The sequence below is a fragment of the Heteronotia binoei genome, chromosome 19 (genome assembly GCF_032191835.1).
Source record: "Heteronotia binoei isolate CCM8104 ecotype False Entrance Well chromosome 19, APGP_CSIRO_Hbin_v1, whole genome shotgun sequence".
NCBI lineage: Eukaryota > Metazoa > Chordata > Lepidosauria > Squamata > Gekkonidae > Heteronotia > Heteronotia binoei.
Genome location: NC_083241.1, coordinates 5,449,396 through 5,470,227, shown reverse-complemented (window position 1 = coordinate 5,470,227; position 20,832 = coordinate 5,449,396). Strand labels below are relative to the sequence as shown.

Below are 20,832 nucleotides of genomic sequence, written 5' to 3'. Positions count from 1 at the left end.
CGGAAACGCCTAGAGTGGCCGGCACGTGACATCGCAAGCGCAATGACGTCATCGTAGGTGATGTCATCACGTGCGCAAAAACAGCCCTACCCAAATCCCTAAACGGCTTCTCGTTCCCATCTGCGTCCAGCAGAAACCTCCCTGTCTTTAGTTTTAACCCTCTGTACTGTCCTACCTAGGGTTGCCAAGTCCAATTCAAGAAATATCTGGGGACTTTGGGGGTGGAGCCAGGAGACATTAGGGGTGGAGCCAAGATCAAGGCTGTGACAAGCATCAGTGAACTCCAAAGGGAATTCTGGCCATCACATTTAAAGGGACGGCACACCTTTTCAATCCCTTCCTCCCATAGGAAATAATGAAGGACAGGGGCACTTTCTTTTGGGGCTCATAGAACTGGACCCCCTGGGCCAATCTTTTTGAAACTTGGGGGGTATTTTGGGGAGAGGCACTAGATGCTATACTGAAAATTTGGTGCCTCCACCTCAAAACACAGCCCCCCCCCAGAGCCCCAGACACCCACGGATCAATTCTCCATTATTTTCTGTGGGAATAAATCTCCATAGGGAATAACAGAGTTCCCAGCAGACATTTCCCTCCCCTTCCCCCCGCTTTCTGACGACCCTGAAGCGGGGGGAGGGCCTCCAAACCGGGGGTTCCCCTGCCCCCACCTGGGGATTGGCAACCCTAGTCCTATCCCGCCTTCTTTCCTGCACATTTTGCCTCCGTTCCCATGAACTCAGGGTTGCCCCCGCCACGAGGCAAACTAGACGATTGCCTAGGGCGCCAGCCCTAGAGCACAAAGCATTGACCACGAGATTCCTATTGTGAACATCAATAAATCAAAAGTAGGCTTGCCCTTCACAGATGCACTCCTTGACAGCGTAGCCAAGATTGCTACAGCACAGGCATTGTCTCCAGATTTAATGCAATAGTTCAGAGCAAGAGGCGTCAGTTATCAGAGATGGTTAAAATGTTGCAAACATGGTAACATTTTAAGCACGTTTTATTTTAAGTAAAAAAAACATATTTACTTGTGTTTGCCTGTGCCCTGTAAAGTTTATATCTCCACTATCTAGCATTACATTTTATGACACGCGTGGCCTAGCCCAGCAAGGTCTCATTCATGTCATTTATGGGCGCTGAATTCGATGCCCCCATGTGACTCGGTGATGTCATCAGTACGGGGGGGGACACCAGAAATTAGCCTCGCCTAGGGTGCCAGAAAGTCCATGGTGCAGAGGTTAAGGGGTTGGACTAAGATCCAGGAGACCCAGATTCAAATCCTCCCAACTTTACCACGGAAGCGCGCTGGGTGGCTTTGGGCCAGCCACTCTTTCAGGCTACGTCACAAGGTTGTCATTGCGAAGGTAAGTTAGAGGATGGAAAGCTGATACCCTGAAGGTTGCATTTTTCTCTACGGTGCTAAAGCGGGGGTGGCCAAACTGTGGCTCTTTCACACGTATGGCTCTTGAAGCTCCCATCACCCCATTGGCAAGCTCGGAGAAAGCATTTGTCTCTTTTAAATCACTTCTCCAAGCCAAGCCAGCAGCTTGGAGAATGCATTTTTAAAAGTTGCTTTCTTTCCACCTCTGTCTCCACCCACTCTCCCTCCCGTCTTGCAGCTCTCGAACATCTGACGTTTATTCTATGTGGCTCTTACGTTAAGCATGTTTGGTCAATCCCCGTGCTAAAGGACTTGAATCTAGCATGTCCCTGATGTACCCCTTTGCAAAGGTGGGAAGGAGAGAGGGAAGCAGAGAAGTCACCAAGTGCAGGAAAAAGAAAGAAAATGTCTGCATTTAGCATGATACATCAATACATGCTCCACTCCGGAATCCATGCAATTACACAAAATTACACAAAAGTTCCTTTCTCCTTCCTTCTCATGCAAATTAAGCAAATGCAAGAATCCAAGCTTCAGTTTTTTGCAACTTAAAAGAAAAGAGTCAAGGCTGGTGAATTAAGACTTTAAAAAAAAAAAGTTAAGGAAACCATCTTTCTGGCCCAGTCCCTCGTGGTCAAGGGCTACATGAGAACATGCCTGCCCCCCTCTCCCCCCAGCTTCCTCTCACAGCCCCCCAGCCCCCCACCAAAAAGGCAGCTGCATTCCAGGTAAAGGAGGACCAGAGGGTCTGTGAACTACCAGGGACCGCTTCTAATTGGTTCCCAGCCTCCCATCCCCCCCTCCCCTCTGTCCCCCCCCCCCTCGATCCCCTTTTCCTTTGAAGCTTGGCTAATGACAAAATGACATCCTGTGCTCCCGCCTCCCTCTCCAACTTCGCCCACAAAGAGGGGCCCCTCGCCCTGACCTTAAGGTGTTGCTGTTTCTCAGCTCCGAGTTTCAAGCTCCTGACAAGCTCTTGTGACTTTTATTTTTTTAAGCATCCGGAGAAGAAGGAAAGTCTAACCTAGGACTGGTTTTTGGCACGTTTAAGTTGCTGGGGATGCCCGATCTTCACCCACGCCAAAGGTTTAGCTTTCCTCTTAGTTGAACTCTTTATTGGTTTTTTATCTCATTACATATGCTAAACCCACTCTCAGTGAGTATAGCTATACATCCACAGTATTCCAATGTATTTCTCTTAAGAACATAAGAGAAGCCCTGTTGGATCAGGCCAGTGGCCCAACCAGTCCAAAACTCTGTGTCACAGTGGCCAAAAAAAGGAGGTTCACGTGGGGCTAAAAGCCCTTCCACTTTGCCCCCCCACCCCCCTAAGCACCAAGAATACAGAGCATCACTGCCCCAGACAGTTCCAATAATATGCTATGGCTAATAGCCACTGACGGACCTCTGCTCAATATTTTTATCCAAACCCCTCTTAAGAACATAAGAGAAGCCATGTTGGATCAGGCCAATGGCCCATCCAGTCCAACACTCTGTGTCACGCAGTGGCCAAAAACATTATTTTATATATATATATATATATATATACACACACACACACACACACACTGCGGCTAATAGCCACTGATGGACCTCTGCTCCATATTTTTATCTAACCCCCTCTTGAAGCTGTCTATGCTTGTAGCCGCCGCCACCTCCTGTGGCAATCATACAATTTAATATTCCAAACATGGGAAGGAAAATCTGCATAGTTTATGGCCAGTTGCAGAATTCACCCTTTCTGGTAGCAAAATTTCAGGACACCTTCATGCTATATGGAGCATCAATGGCATAAACACATTCTGGAGCAAGATTTAAATCTGTTCCCTTTGATGGTGCTTTTATTGACTTTACATGGGAGTTTCTTTCATTGTTTTTTTTTAAAAAAAAAAACTGCTTCACGGTTTGCCCACTCTAGAGTCACATCCATGCAAGCAAAATCTATTTATTTTGAACAAAAGAACAACAACAAAAAAACCCCTCTACATTGCTGAGTAAAGCATTCATCAGAAAGAAAAAATTGTTAAGAGAACTGCTTGGCACAATTGCTTATAATCAGCAAATTTATGGTCTGCATATTCTATTCCCTAGCTGGAAGAGAAGGTAGAAAGGAGGGAGGGAGGGAGTACAGTATAATCAGAACTATTAACGTACAGGCTCTCTGGCAAAACAACTATTTGTGGGCTCGTGTTGTTGATTTAATATGCCGCATGATTACGCGTATTCTTCCACACACATGTGCATACAGAGTGGGTATATCCCCCTCTGCCCCTTCCCACAATTTAACTGCCTTCCCCCAAGAGATCTGGTATTAATTTAATAGGGCATAACTAATACTGATAAGGAGGTGTTATGAACGAGCAGATGGGCCAATCCATTCACAAGAGGGAAATGGGGACAGGGGACATGCCCAATCAAAGGTCAAAGAGATATTCCTGGGCAAGCTAGGGGATGGACTGCACAAATCTACATCCCCTTTGGGAGGTACAGTGAGCTGCACAAGTGAGTGAACTAGGGGTGCAGCTAGAACAGGGAGAGGTTTGGACCAGGGCTTACAGCCTGGATGAAACCCACCTCTGTTCTGGCCCAAAGGTATGGGTCTCCTGGTGCCAACCCTAACCAGTCAGAAGTCTCCTCCCAAGATTCTTCAGGGCTTAACCAAATACGCCTTGGGAATTCCACATCTAGCACTTGAGAATGTGTTTTAAACTCAATTACCAAACGTGCAGGGACCTCGACTGGCCAGCGCCATGGCAGCAAGCCTTGTCCCTTTATCCAGCCTTCAACTCCACAGGGCTGACCAGAATGTCTCAAGCAGACTTGGAATGTCCACCTGCCCCCATTTTTGCATTGACGTACTCAAAATGGATCAACATCTGGAGCAGAGGTCCATCCGTGGCTATTAGCCACAGCGTATTATTGGAACTCCCTGTTTGGGCAAAGATACTCTGTATTCTGGGTGCTTGAGGGGGCACAGAGGGAGGGCTTCTAGTGTCCTGGCTCCACTGATGGCCCTCCTGAGGGCACCTGGGGTTTTTTGGCCCCTGTGTGACACAGAGTGTTGGACTGGATGGGCCATTGACCTGATCCAACATGGTTTCTCTTGTTATCAAAGATTTCAGGTTTCTCTTGTGTTCTTATAGGTGGAACTCTCTGTCTGGGATAAGTGATGCTCTGTATTCTTGGTGCTGGGGGGGGGGGCAACAGTGGGAGGGCTTCTAGTGTCCTGGCTCCACTGATGGACCTCCTGAGGGCACCTGGTTTTTTTGGCCACTGTGTGACCCAGAGTGTGGACTGGATGGGCCGTTGGCCTGATCCAACACAGCTTCTCTTATGTTCGTAACAGTTCAGCCAAATCCATGACCGTCTACTGAAAATGGAAATGACAGAGGACTTGTTCCATTAGATTAAAGCATGCCTGCTTCAAAATATGCACATCCTGTTGCATGAAATCTCCACGTTTGAGCATCAGGCATGGCTTTTTAAAATGAAGACTTTTCAAGGTACAACACATTGCCACTTTGGTAATTCTTGACACTTGGTGCCAGAAGCTTGTTTTTGTTTGTGCTCGATGGACCAAAGGAGCTCTGCTGACATTCCAAATTCTGCTTCCCCGGGGCTGGCCCCACCAGAGTGGGTGTGTCCAGCTTCCCCAGGCCCGGTCTCCTGGCTGTTGCAGGGGGGGGATCCAGAGTGGCGACACAACACCCAATAGGACCCAAAGCTCTGACTGAGGCCTTGTGTAGCCACTCAGAGGTCACAGAGTTTTGCAAAAATGGCTTGCCTCTGGTCAAACTCCACTTTCACTCAGAAGCAATTAAGTTCAAGGAAGTTTCGCGCCAAACAATCGGATTGCAATCTTCTATCAGTGTTTAAAATGCTGATAAGGGAATAGAATAAAGACATTTATGATATTAGCCTAAGGATCATTAGCTTTTCATTAACTGTTCAGGAAACCTAAACATCTGATGTTTATTCTATGTTGCTCTTACGTTAAGCAGTTTTGGCACCCTTGTCATAAACCAACATTCAAACAAAGTTACAAAGGAAGTTATTTATTTATTTAATTATTTTTCGCATTTATATCCCGCCCTCCCCACCGAAGCTGGCTCAGGGCGGCTAACAACATCATTAAATAGCCACAATAAAACAATAAAAACATAAAGCAATAAAAACAATTACAGTAAGATCAATTAAAATTAACAATTACACTTTAAATAGTGAACAGATTTTAAAAACAGTTCCATACCATGATGTTAAGCAGCTCTGTACTTTAGTTGAAGGCCATTCGAAGTTACATATCAGTATACTGATGACTCCATCTTTTATCAAATTTACGTATGTAACTTCCTTTGTAACTTTGTTTGAAGGTTGGTTTATGGCAGGGGTGCCAAAATCGCTTAATGTAAGAGCCACATAGAATAAACATCAGATGTTTGAGAGCTGCAAGACAGGAAGGCAGGCAAGCAAATAGATGGGGGGAGGACAGAGAGGTGGAAAGAAAGCAACTTTAACTTTAAATGCGTCCTCCAAGCCAGCCAACAGGTCGGTGAGGGCTTCAAGAGCCACACAATATGTTTGAAAGAGCCACATGTGGCTCCCGAGCCACAGTTTGGCCACCTCTGGTTTATGGATACATATGTTGATCTCACACACTAGTTGTGGTTACTCGCCATGAATCTTTCCAAGATGGACACCCATCTGCTTTATATTACCTTTGTTGTTGTTTCAGCCCAGTTAACATTAACTAGCAAACACCAGACCCCAACAAATGATTATTTGCATCTTATTTATTTATTTATTTATTCGTGATTTATATCCCGCCCTTCCCACAAGTGGCTCTTCTGAAAAACATTCCCATGACTCTGCATACTAGTTAGGGTTGCCAATCCCCAGGTGGCGGCAGGGGATCCCCTGGTTTGGAGACCCTCCCCCCACTTCAGGGTCCCCCCACTTCAGAGGAAACTGTCTGCTGCACACTCTATTAATCCTTATGAAGACCGATTCCCATAGGGTATAATGAAAAATTGATCTGCGGGTATCTGGGGCTTGGGGGGGGGTGCTGTTTTTTGATGTAGAGGCACCAAATTTGCAGCATAGCACCTAATGCCTCTCGTCAAAATACCCTCCAAGGGGGTCCAGTTCTATGACCCCCAAAAGAAAGTGCCCTATCCTTCATTATTTCCAATGGAGCAAAGGTATTTAAAAGGTGCTCAGTTCCTTTAAATGTGATTGCCAGCCAGTTTGGCACAGTGGTTAAGTGTGCAGACTCTTATCTGGGAGAACTGGGTTTGATGCCGCACTCCTCCACTTGCAGCTGCTGGAATGGCTTTGGGTCAGCCATAGCTCTCTTATCTGGGAGAACTGGGTTTGATTCCCCCTTCCTCCACTTGCAGCTGCTGGAGTGGCCTTGGGTCACCAGAGCTCTCTTATCTGGGAGAACCGGGTTTGATTCCCACTCCTCCACCTGCAGCTGCTGGAATGGCCTTGGGTTAGCCATAGCTCTGGCAGAGGTTGTCCTTGAAAAGGCAGCAGCTGTGAGAGCCTTCTCAGCCCCACCCACCTCACAGGATGTGTCTGTTGTGGGGGGAGAAGATATAGGAGATTGCAAGCCCCTCTGAGTCTCTGATTCATAGAGACGGGCGGGGTATAAATCTGCAGCCTTCTTCTTCCCTTTGGAGTTCAATTTTGCTTGTCACAACCTTGCTTCCGGCTCAACCCCAACGTCTCCTGGCTCCACCCCCAAAGTCCCCAGATATTTCTTGAACTGGACTTGGCAACCCTAACACTAAAGCACTGCCCACTTTCTCTCTATTTAGGATTGCTTTGCCATACCGTCGTGTTGTCTACTGAAGTGTGCTTAGAGCACACGAAAGCTTACACTCTGAATAAAACTTTGTTGGTCTTAAAGGCGATACTTGACTCCTGCTTTGTTCCACTGCTTCAGACCAACACAGCTGCCCGCTTGGATCTACAGTAATTGTTTGTAGTGTCTGGAATGAAACCCCCCTATGTTTGTGATGTTTGTTACGGCGGTTAAGTTTTTAACAAATTCAATGCCATTTAAATCGGCATTGCAGTCTTCTAAACCGAAATAAACTTGACCTCCCCACTCCGGGTACAAGAACAGAGATATATTTGAAGCCGTTTCAGCACCCTTCCATGAGGAAGAGAATGCAGGCCTATTCCCCAGCATACCAAAGTCACGTTGGAGGTGCTCTGCTATTCTGCTGCAGCAGAGGTCAGGGGCCCCGTGCCCTCCCCGAGAGAGAAAAGCCGGGAGGAAAGGGAGGGGGGCATTTGCCTGACCACTTACTTAGGAATGGCTGCTCTCTGTCACGGCAGCCACCCCCCCACCACCTCTGGTAGGGGGGGAGAGACCGATATGATGAAAGCCGAACCCTGATGCAAGGAGACAACTCAAGGAAAAGAACGCTAAGTGGAAACAGCCGCAGGCGCCCCACGCTTAAAGGGGCAGCTTGCTTTCTTACAACTATCCACAAGAGACGAGTTCCCCCCCCCCTTCCTTTCCTAAGAAGGCCACAATCTTTTTCCTCCAGATAAGCCCAACTCCAGTTTCCACTCTGCAGCTAGCAAGCTAAGCGCCCACTGGGGGCTGACTGGTAATGCATTCGAAAGACGGCCTTCCCCTCTGCTTTGTCTCCGGTATCTGGTATGGAAGGATATACTGCCTTTGTATAAGGAGGTTTCATTTAATCACTGTGGCTAAGACCCATTGGTTGCCGAAGAAGACGACTGCAGATTTATACCCCGCCTTTCTCTCTGAATCAGAGACTCAGAGCAGCTCACAATCTCCTATATCTTCTCCCCCCACAACAGACACCCTGTGAGGTGGGTGGGGCTGAGTGGGCTCTCACAGCAGCTGCCCTTTCAAGGACAACCTCTGCCAGAGCTATGGTTGACCCAAGGCCATGCTAGCAGCTGAAAGCGGAGGAGTGGGGAATCAAGCCTGGTTCTCCCAGATAAGAGTCTGCGCACTTCACCACTACACCAAACGAAGAAGAGGAAGAGGAAGAAGACCACCACATATGAACATATGAACATATGAACATATGTAGCATTGCTGGTTCATATGAACATATGAAGCTGCCTTCTACTGAATCAGACCCTTGGTCCATCAAAGTCAGTCTTGTCTTCTCAGACTGGCAGCGGCTCTCCAGGGTCTCAAGCTGAGGTTTTTCACGCCTACTTGCCTGGACCCTTTTTTGGAGATGCTGGGGATTGAACCTGGGACCTTCTGCTTCCCAAGCAGATGCTCTACCACTGAGCCACAGCCCCATTCATGGCACAGATTTATACCCCGCCTTTCTCTCTGAATCACAGCAGCACAGGTTTCTGCACCAAAGACAGCTGAAATCTGCAACCACATACATTATAAAAACCAGCACATATTAGCTTTCTCTACATGGGCGTTTTTGCACTGACCTTAATCGGCAGCGACGCCCCTCTTCACCGCGCAGAATCTGCGCGGCTTTCGCAAAAATCCGCCAAAAACCAGTTTACATTTGCGCCGCAAAAGCCGCGGGACTTTGCGGCTCTTCCGGGTGCTCCGCAGCAATTGGTGCGAAATCCGCGCAGATCCTGCGCGGTGAAGAGGGGCGTCGCTGCCGATTAAGGTCAGCGCGAAAACGCCCCATGTCTTCCACTTCTATTAATCCTATAGACACATTCAAGAGTTCTTGTTTGATCCTGCTCTTCCTCCAACTCACTGCGATCCTGGCGGCTCACACAGGTCTTCCCTTTTATCTCTACAACAACCCTGTGAGGTGGGTTAGGCTGTGCCTACCCAGTGAGCTTCAGGGCTGAGTAGGGATTCGAACCTAGGTCTCCGTGGTCCGTCTTAGGACACTCAAATCGCTACACCCACGCTGATTTCGAAACGTCAGTCTCTATCCACTAGCCCAGCCTTCTGCCAGATTCCGCAATTTCACTGAGTACTGTTCGTACACTTTTCACCCTTGAGGACTAGAAACTTATGAGGCCTTGTAGATCCTGGTCAATGCTGATATGTGTATCAGTTGTGCAAGCTGAGAAAGGTACTTAGCGGTAAATGAATAAATGTGTAGAGACAGCAGGCAGAACACGGAATGTGCTGTGGTTCAGGAAGTAAACCTCAGCAACGGAAAAGACCTTCCTGATCCAAAAAATGAACTTGTGGCATGATGACCCCACTCGCAGACACCTCTTTGCATGTTTTGTTGCTCCAGCCGTGTTTCTTTCCAAACAACCTCTGCTGGGAACGTGTAATTCTGCCCTCTCTCTGCATCCTGAGATCCTGATCAATCCCAACAAAGTTTCAACAAAGGAGGCTCTGCCAGTTGCAACTTGGCTCTGGACTGACTCCCTTCCAGCTAGGAGTCATGCTCCAAATTCATGCAGAAAATCTGGGGATGGGTTCTTTTGAGAAGCCATCACGGATGTAAGAACATAAGAGAAGCCATGTTGGACCAGGCGAATGGCCCATCCAATCCAACACTCTGTGTCACACAGTGGTCAAAAAGCCCAGGTGCCACCAGGAGGTCCATGAATGGGGCCAGGACACTAGAAGCCCTCCCACTGTTGCCCCCCAAGAACCAAGAATACAGAGCATCACTTGCCCCAGACATAAGATCAGAAGAGAAGCCATGCTGGATCAGGCCAATGGCCCATCCAGTCCAACACTCTGTGTCACACAGTGGTTCAAAAAAAACCAGGGGCCATCAGGAGGTCCACCAGTGGAGCCAGGACACTAGAAGCCCTCCCACTGTGCCCCTCCTCACAAAGCACCAAGAATACAGAATATCACTGGCCCCAGACATAAGAGAAGCCATGTTGGATCAGGCCTATGGCCCATCCAGTCCAACACTCTGTGTCACACAGTGGCCAAAAAACCCAGGCACCATCAGGAGATCAATCAGTGAGGCCAGGACACTAGGAGCCCTCCCACTATGCCCCCCCCCCCAAGTACCAAGAATACAGAGCATCACTTGCCACAGACAGAGAGTTCCAACAATATGCTGTGGCAGCCACTGATGGACCTCTGCTCCAGATGTTTATTCAATTCCTCTGCTCCATATGTTCATCCAATTCTGCTCTCTCTCTCCCACCATCTCCTCCATAAGAAAGGTCCTAACACTGTTGCCCTTCCCAAGCACCAAGAATACAGAGCATCACTTGCCCCAGACAGAAAGTTTCAACAATATATTTTTGTGCACTCAAAAAAGCAAACTTTGGGGGATGTATAAGAGAAAGGTGCTTCCTGTAGCTATTTGGAAGAGCGCCTTGGATATCGGAAAGAGGCACTGCTCTCTCGAAACCCTGCAGACAAGTCCTTTTCCAATTCAAGTAGCGAAACCTCCAAATTCCCTCCAAGATTGCAATGTGAAATATATATATATATACATGCTTTAATCAAGCTCCACAGGAAGACCAGAATAGGAGGAAATGAGTTCAAATCATCTGCAAATATAATTAAACTTCTGCACCGCTAAGATTTCATCGCTAATTTTCTCACATTCGTCATATCACCTGAGCAACAAATTACAAGGTATCTCAGCCCAATCCTTGCTGACGTTATATATAATGCATTCGACAAGTAGCAGGAATGCGGACGATTACTTCCCGAACCCTGCAGCGAGTAAATTAAATGTAGGTGCCGCAAAGTAAATGGAAATACATATCGGACGTCTTCCACTGTCGAGTTTAATATCTACCAGCTGTCTGGATTTCACCCAGTGAATATTATCTGCCAGCCCTGGAAGGGGGTTTGGGTTTTGTTCTGTTTTGTTTGTTTGCTAAAAATAAATAAAGATATATTTGATCAGCACTATCATATTCGCCCTGGACTCTTAGTCAGCAATTTCAGCTTTTTCATCCGTGATCAGTATTTCTACAGCTTTTCTCCCATCCAGACCAGCTCTCATCGGCAACTTTGAATGAGAAAGCTGTTTCAAACGTAGTTCTTCTATCTCAGGGGTGGCCAAGCTTGCTTAACGTAAGAGCCACGTAGAATAAATGTCAGATGTTTGAGAGCCGCAAGACATGAATGTCAGATGTTTTGAGAGCCACAAGACAGGAAGGAGCGCAAGCAAGCAGGCGAGTGGGGATGGAGGGAAAGGTGGAAAGAAAGCAATTTTAACTTTAAATGCATACTACCGGGCTGCTAGCTTGGAGAAGAGATTTAAAGAGAGAGATGCCTTCTCCAAACCAGTCAATAGGGCAGTAGTCTTCGAGAACCACACAATATGTGTGAAAGAGCCACATGTGGCTCCTGAGCCACAGTTTGGCCACCGCTGTTCTATCTGAATCCATGAGAGATTTCATGTTTCATTTTTCAGATTTAGTTTATTTAAGGGAGGGACAGTGGCTCAGTGGTAGAGCATCTGCTTGGGAAGCAGAAGGTCCCAGGTTCAATCCCCGGCATCTCCAACTAAAAAGGGTCCAGGCAAATAGGTGTGAAAAACCTCAGCTTGAGACCCTGGAGAGCTCTGCCAGTTTGGTGTAGTGGTTAAGTGAGTGGACTCTTATCAGGGAGAACCGGGTTTGCTTCCCCACTCGTCCACTTGCAGCTGCTGGAATGGCCTTTGGTTAGCCATAGCTCTTGCAGGAGTTGTCCTTGAAAGGGCAGCTTCTGGGAGAGCTCTCTCAGCCCCGCCCACCTCACAGGGTGTCTGTTGTGGGGGGAGAAGATAGAGGAGATTGTAAGCCGCTCTGAGTCTCTGATTCAGAGAGAAGGGCAGGGTATAAATCTGCAGTCTTCTTCTTCTTAGCTCAGGAAAAATGGCCCCAGAGGAAATTCACTTATGCAGTCGCTCACAACTTTAATGCTAGGAGCTTACGAAGTAGGATTTTTGCTCACAAGATTCCACAGCTTAGAAGATGATACTGGATTTATATCAAGCCCTATACTCTCAGAATCTCAGAGCAGTCACAATCTCCTTGACCTCCCACAACAGACACCCAGTGAGGTGGGCAGGGCTAAGAGAGCTCTTACAGTAGCTGCCTTTTCAAGAACAACTCCTGGAAGAGTTATGGCTGACCCAAGGCCATTCCAGCAGCTGCAAGTGGAGGAGTGGGGAATCAAACCCGCTTCTCCCAGATAAAAGAGTTCTGGCTCACCCAAGGCCTTTCCAGCATCTGCAAGTGGAGGAGTGGGGAATCAAACCCGGTTCTCCCAGATAAGAGAGCTTGGCTGACCCAAGGCCATTCCAGCAGCTTCAAGTGGAGGAGTGGGGAATCAAACCCGGTTCTCCCAGATAAGAGAGTTCTGGCTGACCCAAGGCCATTCCAGCAACTGCAAGTGGAGGAGTGGGGAATCAAACCTGGTTCTCCCAGATAAGAGAGTTCTGGCTGACCCAAGGCCATTCCAGCATCTGCAAGTGGAGGAGTGGGGAATCAAACCCGGTTCTCCCAGATAAGAGAGCTATGGCTGACCCAAGGCCATTCCAGCAGCTGCAAGTGGTGGAGTGGGGAATCAAACCCGGTTCTCCCAGATAAGAGTCCGTGCACTTCACCACTACACCAAAGCAGCTCTCTGTAGAGGGAGCACTGGTTGCGATACCTCCCCAAACCTCACCCTGGACACTCCAAGCTGGCTCAACCTTATCAGATCACAGAAGCTAAGCAGGGTTAGTAAGCTAAGAAAGGCCAACGCCATGCTGGGAATCATTAGGAAGGGAACTGAAAACAAATCAGCCAGTATCATAATGCCCCTGTATAAATCGATGGTGCGGTCTCATTTGCAGTACTGTGTACAATTCTGGTCACCGCACCTCAAAAAAGATATTATAGCATTGGAAAAAGTGCAGAAAAGGGCCACTAGAATGATTTAAGGGTTGGAGTACTTTCCCTATGAAGAAAAGTTAAAATGCTTGGGGCTCTTTAGCTTGGGGAAATGTTGACTGAGGGGTGACCTGATAGAGGTTTGCAAGACTATGCATGGGATACAGAAGGTAGAGAAAGAAGTACTTTTCTCCCTTTCTCACAATACAAGAACTCGTGGGCACTCCATGAAATCGCTGAGCAGTCGAGTTAGAATGGATAAAAGGAAGTACTTCTTCATCCAAAAGGTGATTAACACATGGAATTCATTGCCACAGGAGGTGGTGGCAGCTACAAGCATAGCCAGTTTCAAGAGGGAATTAGATAAACATACGGAGCAGAGGTCCATCAGTGGCTAATCGCCACAGCGTATTGTTGGAACTCTCTGTCTGGGGCAAGTGATGCTCTTTATTCTTGGTGCTTGGGGGACCACAGTGGGAGGGCTTCTAGTGTCCTGGCCCCACTGGTGGACCTCCTGATGGCACCTGGGGTTTTTTGCCACTGTGTGGCACAGAGTGTTAGACTGAATAGGCCATTGGCCTGATCCAACATGGCTTCTCTTATGTTCTTATGTTCAAACTCTCCATCTCCACACATTGCCATCTTCCATCTCCAGTCATCCTGGCCAATGCAATCTTAGCAGTAAAAGTAAACAAAAAAAAATTACATAAAATGGGGACCGACTCCTGAATTGACCGATTAGCCTATGATATCTGCATGAAGAAGCCTGCCACCCTTATAACAGAGCAAATACCAGCTATAAGAAATTAGGACCACCTTGAGAGGGGAGGGAAGGTGGCTCAGTGGTAGAGCATCTGCTTGGTAAGCTGAAGATCCCAGGTTCAATCCCCGGCATCTCCAACTAAAAAGGGTCCAGGCAAAAAGCGTGAAAAACCTCTACTTGAGACCCTGGAGAGCAGGGGAGGGAGAGTGGCTCAGTGGTAGAGCATCTGCTTGGTAAGCAGAAGGTCCCAGGTTCAGTCCCCAGCATCTCCAACTAAAAAGGGTCCAGGCAAATAGGCGTGAAAAACCTCAGCTGGACACCCTGGAGAGCCACTGCCAGTCTGAGTAGACAAGACCGCCTTTGATGGGCCCAGAGTCTGATTCAGTAGAAGGCAGCTTCATATTGTACCACCCACGGATAGACCATCTAAGAAATTAACAGAAATCAAACTGGCCCACTGAAGAAACCATGAACCGCCCAGAGAAGTTGTGAATATGTAATATTTATATTTTTGTGGGTTTTAGCGTTATATCGTTGCATTGCTTTCGTACGTAATTCTTGGCTGTCGTTAGCGGCCCTGAGTCCATTCGCGGAGAGGGTGGGATATAAGTTTAATTAAAAAAATAAAATGCTGGGGATCCGTTCTGAGAACGCTTGCTTTGTGGATTGGCTGGATCACCCCTCCGGCTTCACAAACTGTTCTCGGGCTGGTGAACCTTTCTTCAGAAGGGCATTTCTTCCTTGCTGTCCTTGGATAATGACTTTGAGGCTTTCTGTGGGGGTCCAGAGACTGTTATTTATTCTGTAGCCCCTCCCCCACCATGTGTGTGTGTGTGTGTGTGAGAGAGAGAGAGAGAGAGAGAGAGAGATGGATGCAGCAGGGTATTGTTCCAAATCTGTCCCTTCCACAAAGTAAAGCTTTTATGCGTGGCTTTAAAAAAAGGGGCGAGAGAGAGACTTAGTGCTTTCAGATTTATTCCCCAATGCTCCCCGGTGACCTCGCGTGACCTCCATTACTCACGAATCCCCCAGACGAATCCTTAAAAGGCAGATTTGCAATTACAGACCTTCAAGCTCATTTGTTTGCTCAGGGCAGGGTGGTCTTGGTACATCCGGACCAAAAAAAAAAGAAAAGTCCAGAATTCATTTGTGAAGAAAGAGCTCTTATTTCTCTCTCTCTCTCTCTCTTCCACCCCTTCCTAAAATTATTTATCATTATTCCCTTTCATTTAAAACCGCAAATCCCCCTCTTATCCAACGGGGACTTGGGACCCTAATAAAGCTTTGTGAATTTGCTGGCTCCATCTTCCCACCGTTGGATTTAAGGCTCCTTCAGACTGGGGGGGAAAGGGTTCATCTGCATTATAAAACTAAGCTTTGCCCCTCTTGAGAAGATCTCTAGTGGTGTGAGAACTTTAGGAAGAGGGGAAAAATAAAAGGGGGAAATGCTCTTTTCGGACAGCTGCTTCCTAATGCCTAGACTGCAAATGCGGAGTGGTGAAAAGGAGACAGAAAGAAGGCGGGCGGGCGACAAGCGTGGGGGCTGAAAATCCTCCCAGAAAATGGAAGCCGTGGGTGGCGGGGTGGAAGGCTTTTAACACAGGGCACCAGGCGGTCTTCTTGATATGTATTTTAACAAACGGGGGAGACCACAGAACCGTTATTTCCACTGCTTTTTTGCAATCTTAGAGTTAAAAATGTCTTGCATGTGAAAAGTTAGCATGATTATGGGTAGGGTTGCCAATCCCCACGTAGGGGCAGGGGATCCCCCAGTTTGGAGGCCCTCCCCCCGCTTCAGGGTCGTCAGAAAGCGGGGGGAGGGGAGGGATATGTCCCTATTGAGATTTATTCCCATAGAAAATCATGGAGAATTGATCTGCGGGTATCTGGGGCTCGGGGGGGGGGCTGTTTTTTGAGGTAGAGGCACCAAATATTCAGTACAGCATCTAGTGCCTCTCCCCAAAATATCCCCCAAGTTTCAAAACGATTGGACCAGGGGGTCCAATTCTATGAGCCCCAAAAGAAGGTGCCCCTATCCTTCATTATTTCCTATGGAAGGAAGGCATTGAAAAGGTGTGCCGTCCCTTTAAATGTGATGGCCAGAACTCCCTTTGGAGTTCAATGATGCTTGTCACAGCCTTGATCTTGGCTTCACCCCAATGTCTCCTGGCTCCTCCCCCAAAGTCTCCTGGCTCCACCCCCAAAGTCCCCAGATATTTCTTGAATTGGACTTGGCAACCCTAATTATGGGTCGGATCCAAATCTTTCCACATGCAAGGAACTGGGCTGTTCAGATTTCTAAGGAAAAGGTCAGGGTGTTATGTACCATTTCCTTGGTCATAATACAAGGTATTATTTAGATTTTACTTGAGGGCTGACATGACTGCTAATCACTTCCGTGTTCAAACGCAACCAAGGACAAAGCGCTGCACTCCAGGAGAGTATCGTTTTGCTGCCTCTAACTGCCTGGCTGCTGGAACCAAGAATGCCAACATAGGGTTGCCAATCCCCAGGTGGGGGCAGGGGATCCCCTGGTTTGGAGGCCCTCCCCCCACCCCGCTTCAGGGTCATCAGAAAGAGGGGGGAGGGAAATATCTGAAGAGCACTCCATTACTCCTTATGGAGACCGATTCCCATAGGGTATAATGGAAAATTGATCTGCGGGTATCTGGGGCTCTGTGGGAGCTGTTTTATTTGGTAGAGGCACCATATTTGCAGCATAGGATCCGACGCCTCTCCTCAAAACACCCTCCAAGTTTCAAAAAGATTGGGCCAAGAGGTCCAATGCTATGAGCCCCCAAAGAAGGTGCCCCTATCCTTCATTATTTCCAATGAAGGAAAGGCATTTAAAAGGTGTGTGCTCCCTTTCAATGTGATGGCCAGAACAACCTTTGAAGTTCAGTTATGCTTGTCACAACCCTTGCTCCTGGCTCCACCCCCAAAGTCTCCTGGCTCCATCCCCAAAGTCCCCAGATATTTCTTGAATTGGACCTAGCAACCCTATACCAGCCTGAGCTAGGGATTATAAGAATGTTTCACCTCAGGGCTGCCATTTTGAGTAACCGGCCTGCATTTGCTCCGGTGTACAGTTCCACCCAAGGAGCATTTCAGTTTCGAAAGAGACAATAAAACACTTGGAGGGAAGCTTTTCCACTGAACAAAGTCATCTTCCTACAGTAAATCAAAACGCATTCTGAATAACGTGTCGTGTCAGAAAAGGTCTCATATGACAGAATTATTGCTTCCAGCAAACGTTTTTGCATTGACGGTGGTTGATATCAACATAATGGGGAGCGGTAGTGTATCCAGGCGACCAAGATCGGTTCTCTGGAGAAAATGGCTGCTTTGGAGGGTGGACTCTGTGGCGCCACATCACTGCCGAGGTCCCTCCCCTCCCCAAACCCCACCCTCCCTCGACTCCACCCCCAAAATCTCCAGGTATTTCTCAATCCAGAGCTGGAAACCCAAACCCCCAGGATGGCCATAATACTTGAAGGATGAGAAGAAAGGATTCCCTCAGTGGCCTGTTAAGAGACGGTTGGGAACAACTGAGGCCTTTTGTTAAAGGAGCATTCAAACCTCACGGAAGAAACGCGATGGACAAGACAGCTAGCTTTTACAAAACCGGGACTCGTTTTCTGATTTCCACAATTGCTCCAAGTTCTGGAGAAAGCCCCTATTAAAACTAGAGAGAGAGAGCCATTAAGTTGTCCTCCATTTACACCCACTCGCGTGAGCTGTCCCAGTTGTCTAAATTGGATTCCAAGAGATGGTATTTTACATTTGCGGCACGCGGCGTCGCACTGTCAAAATGTCACTCATAATCCAACAAACCCCTGCCACCATGTCCGTTACACTCACACTCACACACGCACAGTAGCTTTTTTTGCTGGTTTGGGGGGAACAATGAGAACCAACAGAGAAAACAGCTATGAGGAAAGAGCATCATAATTATGTGGCACTGGTTAAAAAAAAAATACTTGTCTTTTCATGCTAGCACCCGGGCCATTACAGGGCCTGGAAGCAAGCCAAATTGGCAATAATTTCATGTCAGCGTGTTAGTCGATTCTGTAACATAAAATTCATCAGGGGTTTCTACCATGCAAAATGCTATGAAAAGGGCATGCAAATTTTCCACCCAAATGGCTTTGTTTCCTGAGATACATAACCCGCTCTTTCCCCTCACCGCTGTACAGCAACCATGAACCGGTCAAGACCAGTCTAAGTCCTACCAACGGCTTGCATGCCTTGAGGCCTGTGAGTTGAGCAGAGCTGAGTTCAAAACACGGGGAATGAGAGCCAGTTTGGTGCAGTGGTTAAGTGCATGGACTCTTATCTGGGAGAACCGAGTTTGATTCCCCACTCCTCCACTTGCAGTGGCTAGAATGGCCTTGGGTCAGCCATAGCTCTTGCAGAGTTGTCCTTGAAAGGGCAGCTTCTGGGAGAGCTCTCTCAGCCCCACCTCCATCACGGGGTGTTTGTTGTGGGGGAGGAAGGTAAAGGAAATTGTAAACCACTTTGAGACTCTGAGATTCAGATTGAGGGGCAAAGCATAAATCCAATTTCATCTTCTTCTTCCCCCCACCTTAGGTCTTTTTCACATCATGGGGTAGTTAGATTACACCTGAGGTTTCCACCCAGTAAGCAAGTGTGTTCATGGAATTGTGCCAGGAAACCTTCCCTCTAGAGAGGGAGTCCCCAACGTGATGGCTGTGGATGCCCACGAAGTTTTCCTGGTGCCTGCCAACTGAGCACCAAGTGGTTTTTAGAAAGTGGATCGTTGATGCGCATTCCAAAAAGCATCGCTTCAGCAGCAACTGCCGTCATGACACATGGATGCTCACTGTGGAACTAGAAGTAATTTTTATGTAAGCAAGAAGATAATATTAGGGTTTGTAGAATCTTTTGGGCTCAAGTGCCGTGTTCTACTGGAGAAAGTTTTTCTTCCAGACGTTTCGTTCTCAGCTGCGGAGAACATCCTCAGTGGCGTTGCAGCCGGAGCAGGCGCTCTGACCTTCTCGGCTGCTGTGCATTGAGTGGGGCCAGGGCTGCTGGAGAGCTGCTATTTCTAGGCTGGAGGGGGTGTGGTGAAAGGGCAATTGGTTTGTGGATGTGTCCATTGTTTGGTGGGGCTTCCTGGAAGGGTAGTGATAAGGAAACTGGCTGTTGAATGTACCCTTCCAGGAAGTCCCACCAAACAATGGACACATCCACAAACCAATTGCCCTTTCACCACACCCCCTCCAGCCTACAAATAGCAGCTCTCCAGCAGCCCTGGCCCCACTCAATGCACAGCAGCCGAGAAGGTCAGAGCGCCTGCTCCGGCTGCAACGCCACTGAGGATGTTCTCCGCAGCTGAGAACGAAACGTCTGGAAGAAAAACTTTCTCCAGTAGAACACGGCACTTGAGCCCGAAAGATTCTACAAACCCTAATGATGTTACCAGCCGTGAAAACCTGAAATCTTTGATAAGAAGATAATACTTTCATTTTAGCACGCTGTTGAGCAGAGCTTCTAACTGAGTTACTATTGGGGTTATACATAACCTCACTCGCTGACGTTTTGTGGTTGGCTCCGCTTCCTGCGGTAACTGCACTCATCTCCTTGTGTCACACTCTCAAAGGCACCCATAGCCTCAAAAAGTCTGGTGATCTCTATTCTAGCCACTGTGTGAGGCAGGATGCTGGACTGGATGGACCCTCTCTGGTCTGATCCTGTGGGGCTCTTCTGGCATTCTTATGAAGGCCTCGGCCTCTCTGCTCTGTTGTTGGCCCTCCAGAGGAACTGGGTGGCAACTGTGTGAGACGGGAGGCTGGACTAGATGGACCCTCACTGGTCTGATCCAGCAGGGCTCTTCTGATGTTCTTCTCAGGGGAAGGCCTCGGCCTCTCTGCCCTATTGTTGGCCCTCCAGAGGAACTGGGTGGCCACTGTGTGAGACGGGAGGCTGGACTAGATGGACCCTCACTGGTCTGACCCAGCAGGGCTCTTCTGATGTTCTTCTCAGGGGAAGGCCTCGGCCTCTCTGCCCTGTTGTTGTCCCTCCAGAGGAACTGGCTGGCCACTGTATGAGACGGGAGGCTGGACTAGATGGACCCTCACTGGTCTGACCCAGCAGGGCTCTTCTGATGTTCTTCTCAGGGGAAGGCCTCGGCCTCTCTGCCCTGTTGTTGGCCCTCCAGAGGAACTGGCTGGCCACTGTGTGATACAGGAGGCTGGACTAGATGGACCCTCACTGGTCTGACCCAGCAGGGCTCTTCTGATGTTCTTCTCAGGGGAAGGCCTCGGCCTCTCTGCCCTGTTGTTGGCCCTCCAGAGAAACTGGTTGGCCACTGTGTGATACAGGAGGCTGGACTAGATGGACCCTCACTGGTCTGACCCAGCAGGGCTCTTCTGATGTTCTTAGAGGAAGGCCTCAGCCTCTCTGCCCTGTTGTTTGACCTCCAGAGGAACTGGCTGGCCACTGTGTGAGGCAGGAGGCTGGACTAGATTGGCCACTGGCTTGAACCAGCAGAGTTCTCCTGGGATTCAGAGGCCAACTACATCAGAATGTGGTGGTTCCCCTCAATCACCCTGAATGGTCCGACTGACTGATTGACCTCTCCTCCGTGAATTGATCTAATCTCCTTTTGAAGCTGATCATTCTTGTGGCCATCACTACATCCCTTGGCAGCAAATTCCACCTTCCAATCACTCCCTGTGTAAAGAAGTATTGATTTCCCTTTGCCTATCCTGAACTTACTCCCCCATCAGGATCACTGGATGTCCTTGAGTTCTAGGATCATAGAATCATAGAGTTGGAAGGGACCTCCAGGGTCATCTAAGTCCAACTCCCTGCACAATTCAGGAAACCAACAAATACCTACCCCCAGGATTTTAGGAGAGGGGGAAAGGTTCCACAGCAG

At 48.3% G+C, this 20,832-nt stretch overlaps 1 protein-coding gene across 2 annotated transcripts in view; it reads right to left on the bottom strand.

The window, feature by feature from the left end:
* Positions 1–20,832, bottom strand: part of IGDCC3 (immunoglobulin superfamily DCC subclass member 3) — a 144,505-nt gene that overhangs the window by 87,940 nt on the left and 35,733 nt on the right. Inside the window, exon 1 of one of the 2 annotated variants that reach the window (XM_060260251.1) lies at positions 7,701–7,729. The exons of the other annotated variant lie outside the window; for it this stretch is intronic. The gene's annotated coding sequence lies outside the window, so the exon portion shown is untranslated. Of the gene's footprint in view, positions 1–7,700; positions 7,730–20,832 lie in introns of those variants that run through there. 2 annotated transcript variants of the gene reach the window in all.